This window comes from Pristiophorus japonicus, unplaced genomic scaffold, assembly GCF_044704955.1.
Source record: "Pristiophorus japonicus isolate sPriJap1 unplaced genomic scaffold, sPriJap1.hap1 HAP1_SCAFFOLD_990, whole genome shotgun sequence".
In the NCBI taxonomy this organism is placed as follows: Eukaryota; Metazoa; Chordata; class Chondrichthyes; family Pristiophoridae; genus Pristiophorus; species Pristiophorus japonicus.
In genome coordinates, this window is record NW_027254920.1 from 57,501 (window position 1) to 65,000 (window position 7,500).

The window sequence follows — 7,500 nt, forward strand, 5'->3', positions numbered from 1 at the left end:
TCGCTGGCGCAACCGAAGTGCCAGGCTGGATAACTCATTAACCAGAAGGCGGCTGGAGGCAGGCAGGGCTGATGGCTGAGGCCGGGTGGAGGCCACCCGCGGCCGGGAAAGTCAAAAGTCCCGTTGTGTGGAAGTCTATGAGGTCAGATTCGGCCGCCTTACCGGGCCTGCGGTTGATGGTTTCCCGCTTGGGCAAGCGAGTCGGCCCGGCAAAGTGGCCACTTGCATTTTCTGGCAAGTGTCTGCGAACAACGTTAATGAGTTGAACCTCGGCAATTGTCGGAAGTCCCGATGAAGAAATGAAAATGCCCCTTTTGCGGGGATTTGGATGCTCATGGCCGGCAGCAGGTGGCCCGACGCCCCGCCAACTTGACACTTGTCATTTCTGTCCTTGGGGGTTGGCGGGGTATCTGCACAGAGGTAGGAGGTGGCAGAATCGAGACTTGGTGAGTTTTCCAAACAAACGTCTCGAGCCTCCAGGTCTGCAGAGACCGACCAGGGCTGCCGCCCAACCGACTATTCACCCTTTTTGGGCGGGAATTTATTCCCTTTTTGCCCATTTTTCGGGTTTTTGGTCGGGCTTCAAAAGCGGCTGCCCGAGGCCTGGCAGGTGCCGGGGCATGGTCCCCGATCGCGCCAGGCGGCTCGCGCGACGCGATTAGGCCCCGAAAGGAGTCGGGAAATCGGCAGACCTGCCCGAGTTCAGCCCGCGGGGGCGGGGGGTAGGTCGGTTCGGCTCAAATCATTAACCAAAGCCGAGACTTGGTCTCGCTGGCGCAACCGAAGTGCCAGGCTGGATAACTCATTAACCAGAAGGCGGCTGGAGGCAGGCAGGGCTGATGGCTGAGGCCGGGTGGAGGCCACCCGCGGCCGGGAAAGTCAAAAGTCCCGTTGTGTGGAAGTCTATGAGGTCAGATTCGGCCGCCTTACCGGGCCTTCGGTTGATGGTTTCCCGCTTGGGCAAGCGAGTCGGCCCGGCAAAGTGGCCACTTGCATTTTCTGGCAAGTGTCTGCGAACAACGTTAATGAGTTGAACCTTGGAAATTGCCGGAAGTCCCGATGAAGAAATGAAAATGCCCCTTTTGCGGGGATTTGGATGCTCATGGCCGGCAGCAGGTGGCCCGACGCCCCGCCAACTTGACACTTGTCATTTCTGTCCTTGGGGGTTGGCGGGGTATCTGCACAGAGGTAGGAGGTGGCAGAATCGAGACTTGGTGAGTTTTCCAAACAAACGTCTCGAGCCTCCAGGTCTGCAGAGACCGACCAGGGCTGCCGCCCAACCGACTATTCACCCTTTTTGGGCGGGAATTTATTCCCTTTTTGCCCATTTTTCGGGTTTTTGGTCGGGCTTCAAAAGCGGCTGCCCGAGGCCTGGCAGAGGCCGGGGCATGGGCCCCGATCGCGCCAGGCGGCTCGCGCGACCCGATTAGGCCCCGAAAGGAGTCGGGAAATCGGCAGACCTTGCCGAGTTCAGCCCGCGGTGGCGGGGGGCAGGTCGGTTCGGCTCAAATCATTAACCAAAGCCGAGACTTGGTCTCGCTGGCGCAACCGAAGTGCCAGGCTGGATAACTCATTAACCAGAAGGCGGCTGGAGGCAGGCAGGGCTGATGGCTGAGGCCGGGTGGAGGCCACCCGCGGCCGGGAAAGTCAAAAGTCCCGTTGTGTGGAAGTCTATGAGGTCAGATTCGGCCGCCTTACCGGGCCTTCGGTTGATGGTTTCCCGCTTGGGCAAGCGAGTCGGCCCGGCAAAGTGGCCACTTGCATTTTCTGGCAAGTGTCTGCGAACAACGTTAATGAGTTGAACCTCGGAAATTGCCGGAAGTCCCGATGAAGAAATGAAAATGCCCCTTTTGCGGGGATTTGGATGCTCATGGCCGGCAGCAGGTGGCCCGACGCCCCGCCAACTTGACACTTGTCATTTCTGTCCTTGGGGGTTGGCGGGGTATCTGCACAGAGGTAGGAGGTGGCAGAATCGAGACTTGGTGAGTTTTCCAAACAAACGTCTCGAGCCTCCAGGTCTGCAGAGACCGACCAGGGCTGCCGCCCAACCGACTATTCACCCTTTTTGGGCGGGAATTTATTCCCTTTTTGCCCATTTTTCGGGTTTTTGGTCGGGCTTCAAAAGCGGCTGCCCGAGGCCTGGCAGAGGCCGGGGCATGGTCCCCGATCGCGCCAGGCGGCTCGCGCGACCCGATTAGGCCCCGAAAGGAGTCGGGAAATCGGCAGACCTGCCCGAGTTCAGCCCGGGGGGGGCGGGGGGCAGGTCGGTTCGGCTCAAATCATTAACCAAAGCCGAGACTTGGTCTCGCTGGCGCAACCGAAGTGCCAGGCTGGATAACTCATTAACCAGAAGGCGGCTGGAGGCAGGCAGGGCTGATGGCTGAGGCCGGGTGGAGGCCACCCGCGGCCGGGAAAGTCAAAAGTCCCGTTGTGTGGAAGTCTATGAGGTCAGATTCGGCCGCCTTACCGGGCCTTCGGTTGATGGTTTCCCGCTTGGGCAAGCGAGTCGGCCCGGCAAAGTGGCCACTTGCATTTTCTGGCAAGTGTCTGCGAACAACGTTAATGAGTTGAACCTTGGAAATTGCCGGAAGTCCCGATGAAGAAATGAAAATGCCCCTTTTGCGGGGATTTGGATGCTCATGGCCGGCAGCAGGTGGCCCGACGCCCCGCCAACTTGACACTTGTCATTTCTGTCCTTGGGGGTTGGCGGGGTATCTGCACAGAGGTAGGAGGTGGCAGAATCGAGACTTGGTGAGTTTTCCAAACAAACGTCTCGAGCCTCCAGGTCTGCAGAGACCGACCAGGGCTGCCGCCCAACCGACTATTCACCCTTTTTGGGCGGGAATTTATTCCCTTTTTGCCCATTTTTCGGGTTTTTGGTCGGGCTTCAAAAGCGGCTGCCCGAGGCCTGGCAGAGGCCGGGGCATGGGCCCCGATCGCGCCAGGCGGCTCGCGCGACCCGATTAGGCCCCGAAAGGAGTCGGGAAATCGGCAGACCTTGCCGAGTTCAGCCCGCGGTGGCGGGGGGCAGGTCGGTTCGGCTCAAATCATTAACCAAAGCCGAGACTTGGTCTCGCTGGCGCAACCGAAGTGCCAGGCTGGATAACTCATTAACCAGAAGGCGGCTGGAGGCAGGCAGGGCTGATGGCTGAGGCCGGGTGGAGGCCACCCGCGGCCGGGAAAGTCAAAAGTCCCGTTGTGTGGAAGTCTATGAGGTCAGATTCGGCCGCCTTACCGGGCCTTCGGTTGATGGTTTCCCGCTTGGGCAAGCGAGTCGGCCCGGCAAAGTGGCCACTTGCATTTTCTGGCAAGTGTCTGCGAACAACGTTAATGAGTTGAACCTCGGAAATTGCCGGAAGTCCCGATGAAGAAATGAAAATGCCCCTTTTGCGGGGATTTGGATGCTCATGGCCGGCAGCAGGTGGCCCGACGCCCCGCCAACTTGACACTTGTCATTTCTGTCCTTGGGGGTTGGCGGGGTATCTGCACAGAGGTAGGAGGTGGCAGAATCGAGACTTGGTGAGTTTTCCAAACAAACGTCTCGAGCCTCCAGGTCTGCAGAGACCGACCAGGGCTGCCGCCCAACCGACTATTCACCCTTTTTGGGCGGGAATTTATTCCCTTTTTGCCCATTTTTCGGGTTTTTGGTCGGGCTTCAAAAGCGGCTGCCCGAGGCCTGGCAGAGGCCGGGGCATGGTCCCCGATCGCGCCAGGCGGCTCGCGCGACCCGATTAGGCCCCGAAAGGAGTCGGGAAATCGGCAGACCTGCCCGAGTTCAGCCCGGGGGGGGCGGGGGGCAGGTCGGTTCGGCTCAAATCATTAACCAAAGCCGAGACTTGGTCTCGCTGGCGCAACCGAAGTGCCAGGCTGGATAACTCATTAACCAGAAGGCGGCTGGAGGCAGGCAGGGCTGATGGCTGAGGCCGGGTGGAGGCCACCCGCGGCCGGGAAAGTCAAAAGTCCCGTTGTGTGGAAGTCTATGAGGTCAGATTCGGCCGCCTTACCGGGCCTTCGGTTGATGGTTTCCCGCTTGGGCAAGCGAGTCGGCCCGGCAAAGTGGCCACTTGCATTTTCTGGCAAGTGTCTGCGAACAACGTTAATGAGTTGAACCTTGGAAATTGCCGGAAGTCCCGATGAAGAAATGAAAATGCCCCTTTTGCGGGGATTTGGATGCTCATGGCCGGCAGCAGGTGGCCCGACGCCCCGCCAACTTGACACTTGTCATTTCTGTCCTTGGGGGTTGGCGGGGTATCTGCACAGAGGTAGGAGGTGGCAGAATCGAGACTTGGTGAGTTTTCCAAACAAACGTCTCGAGCCTCCAGGTCTGCAGAGACCGACCAGGGCTGCCGCCCAACCGACTATTCACCCTTTTTGGGCGGGAATTTATTCCCTTTTTGCCCATTTTTCGGGTTTTTGGTCGGGCTTCATAAGCGGCTGCCCGAGGCCTGGCAGAGGCCGGGGCATGGGCCCCGATCGCGCCAGGCGGCTCGCGCGACCCGATTAGGCCCCGAAAGGAGTCGGGAAATCGGCAGACCTTGCCGAGTTCAGCCCGCGGTGGCGGGGGGCAGGTCGGTTCGGCTCAAATCATTAACCAAAGCCGAGACTTGGTCTCGCTGGCGCAACCGAAGTGCCAGGCTGGATAACTCATTAACCAGAAGGCGGCTGGAGGCAGGCAGGGCTGATGGCTGAGGCCGGGTGGAGGCCACCCGCGGCCGGGAAAGTCAAAAGTCCCGTTGTGTGGAAGTCTATGAGGTCAGATTCGGCCGCCTTACCGGGCCTTCGGTTGATGGTTTCCCGCTTGGGCAAGCGAGTCGGCCCGGCATAGTGGCCACTTGCATTTTCTGGCAAGTGTCTGCGAACAACGTTAATGAGTTGAACCTCGGAAATTGCCGGAAGTCCCGATGAAGAAATGAAAATGCCCCTTTTGCGGGGATTTGGATGCTCATGGCCGGCAGCAGGTGGCCCGACGCCCCGCCAACTTGACACTTGTCATTTCTGTCCTTGGGGGTTGGCGGGGTATCTGCACAGAGGTAGGAGGTGGCAGAATCGAGACTTGGTGAGTTTTCCAAACAAACGTCTCGAGCCTCCAGGTCTGCAGAGACCGACCAGGGCTGCCGCCCAACCGACTATTCACCCTTTTTGGGCGGGAATTTATTCCCTTTTTGCCCATTTTTCGGGTTTTTGGTCGGGCTTCAAAAGCGGCTGCCCGAGGCCTGGCAGAGGCCGGGGCATGGTCCCCGATCGCGCCAGGCGGCTCGCGCGACCCGATTAGGCCCCGAAAGGAGTCGGGAAATCGGCAGACCTGCCCGAGTTCAGCCCGGGGGGGGCGGGGGGCAGGTCGGTTCGGCTCAAATCATTAACCAAAGCCGAGACTTGGTCTCGCTGGCGCAACCGAAGTGCCAGGCTGGATAACTCATTAACCAGAAGGCGGCTGGAGGCAGGCAGGGCTGATGGCTGAGGCCGGGTGGAGGCCACCCGCGGCCGGGAAAGTCAAAAGTCCCGTTGTGTGGAAGTCTATGAGGTCAGATTCGGCCGCCTTACCGGGCCTTCGGTTGATGGTTTCCCGCTTGGGCAAGCGAGTCGGCCCGGCAAAGTGGCCACTTGCATTTTCTGGCAAGTGTCTGCGAACAACGTTAATGAGTTGAACCTTGGAAATTGCCGGAAGTCCCGATGAAGAAATGAAAATGCCCCTTTTGCGGGGATTTGGATGCTCATGGCCGGCAGCAGGTGGCCCGACGCCCCGCCAACTTGACACTTGTCATTTCTGTCCTTGGGGGTTGGCGGGGTATCTGCACAGAGGTAGGAGGTGGCAGAATCGAGACTTGGTGAGTTTTCCAAACAAACGTCTCGAGCCTCCAGGTCTGCAGAGACCGACCAGGGCTGCCGCCCAACCGACTATTCACCCTTTTTGGGCGGGAATTTATTCCCTTTTTGCCCATTTTTCGGGTTTTTGGTCGGGCTTCAAAAGCGGCTGCCCGAGGCCTGGCAGAGGCCGGGGCATGGGCCCCGATCGCGCCAGGCGGCTCGCGCGACCCGATTAGGCCCCGAAAGGAGTCGGGAAATCGGCAGACCTTGCCGAGTTCAGCCCGCGGTGGCGGGGGGCAGGTCGGTTCGGCTCAAATCATTAACCAAAGCCGAGACTTGGTCTCGCTGGCGCAACCGAAGTGCCAGGCTGGATAACTCATTAACCAGAAGGCGGCTGGAGGCAGGCAGGGCTGATGGCTGAGGCCGGGTGGAGGCCACCCGCGGCCGGGAAAGTCAAAAGTCCCGTTGTGTGGAAGTCTATGAGGTCAGATTCGGCCGCCTTACCGGGCCTTCGGTTGATGGTTTCCCGCTTGGGCAAGCGAGTCGGCCCGGCAAAGTGGCCACTTGCATTTTCTGGCAAGTGTCTGCGAACAACGTTAATGAGTTGAACCTCGGCAATTGTCGGAAGTCCCGATGAAGAAATGAAAATGCCCCTTTTGCGGGGATTTGGATGCTCATGGCCGGCAGCAGGTGGCCCGACGCCCCGCCAACTTGACACTTGTCATTTCTGTCCTTGGGGGTTGGCGGGGTATCTGCACAGAGGTAGGAGGTGGCAGAATCGAGACTTGGTGAGTTTTCCAAACAAACGTCTCGAGCCTCCAGGTCTGCAGAGACCGACCAGGGCTGCCGCCCAACCGACTATTCACCCTTTTTGGGCGGGAATTTATTCCCTTTTTGCCCATTTTTCGGGTTTTTGGTCGGGCTTCAAAAGCGGCTGCCCGAGGCCTGGCAGAGGCCGGGGCATGGTCCCCGATCGCGCCAGGCGGCTCGCGCGACCCGATTAGGCCCCGAAAGGAGTCGGGAAATCGGCAGACCTGCCCGAGTTCAGCCCGGGGGGGGCGGGGGGCAGGTCGGTTCGGCTCAAATCATTAACCAAAGCCGAGACTTGGTCTCGCTGGCGCAACCGAAGTGCCAGGCTGGATAACTCATTAACCAGAAGGCGGCTGGAGGCAGGCAGGGCTGATGGCTGAGGCCGGGTGGAGGCCACCCGCGGCCGGGAAAGTCAAAAGTCCCGTTGTGTGGAAGTCTATGAGGTCAGATTCGGCCGCCTTACCGGGCCTTCGGTTGATGGTTTCCCGCTTGGGCAAGCGAGTCGGCCCGGCAAAGTGGCCACTTGCATTTTCTGGCAAGTGTCTGCGAACAACGTTAATGAGTTGAACCTTGGAAATTGCCGGAAGTCCCGATGAAGAAATGAAAATGCCCCTTTTGCGGGGATTTGGATGCTCATGGCCGGCAGCAGGTGGCCCGACGCCCCGCCAACTTGACACTTGTCATTTCTGTCCTTGGGGGTTGGCGGGGTGCCCGGAGATTTTCGGGAACACGATTTTCAGAACATTTTTACGACAGCGGGTACACTTTGAAAGCGCCCGAAAAGTGATGCTTTGCTGAAAGGTGCTCAATCTCAGGAAAGAGACCTTTGAAAAGAGCACTTGGAAAGTCACAAAATGACCGGTGTGCGAGACTTGGAACAATTTT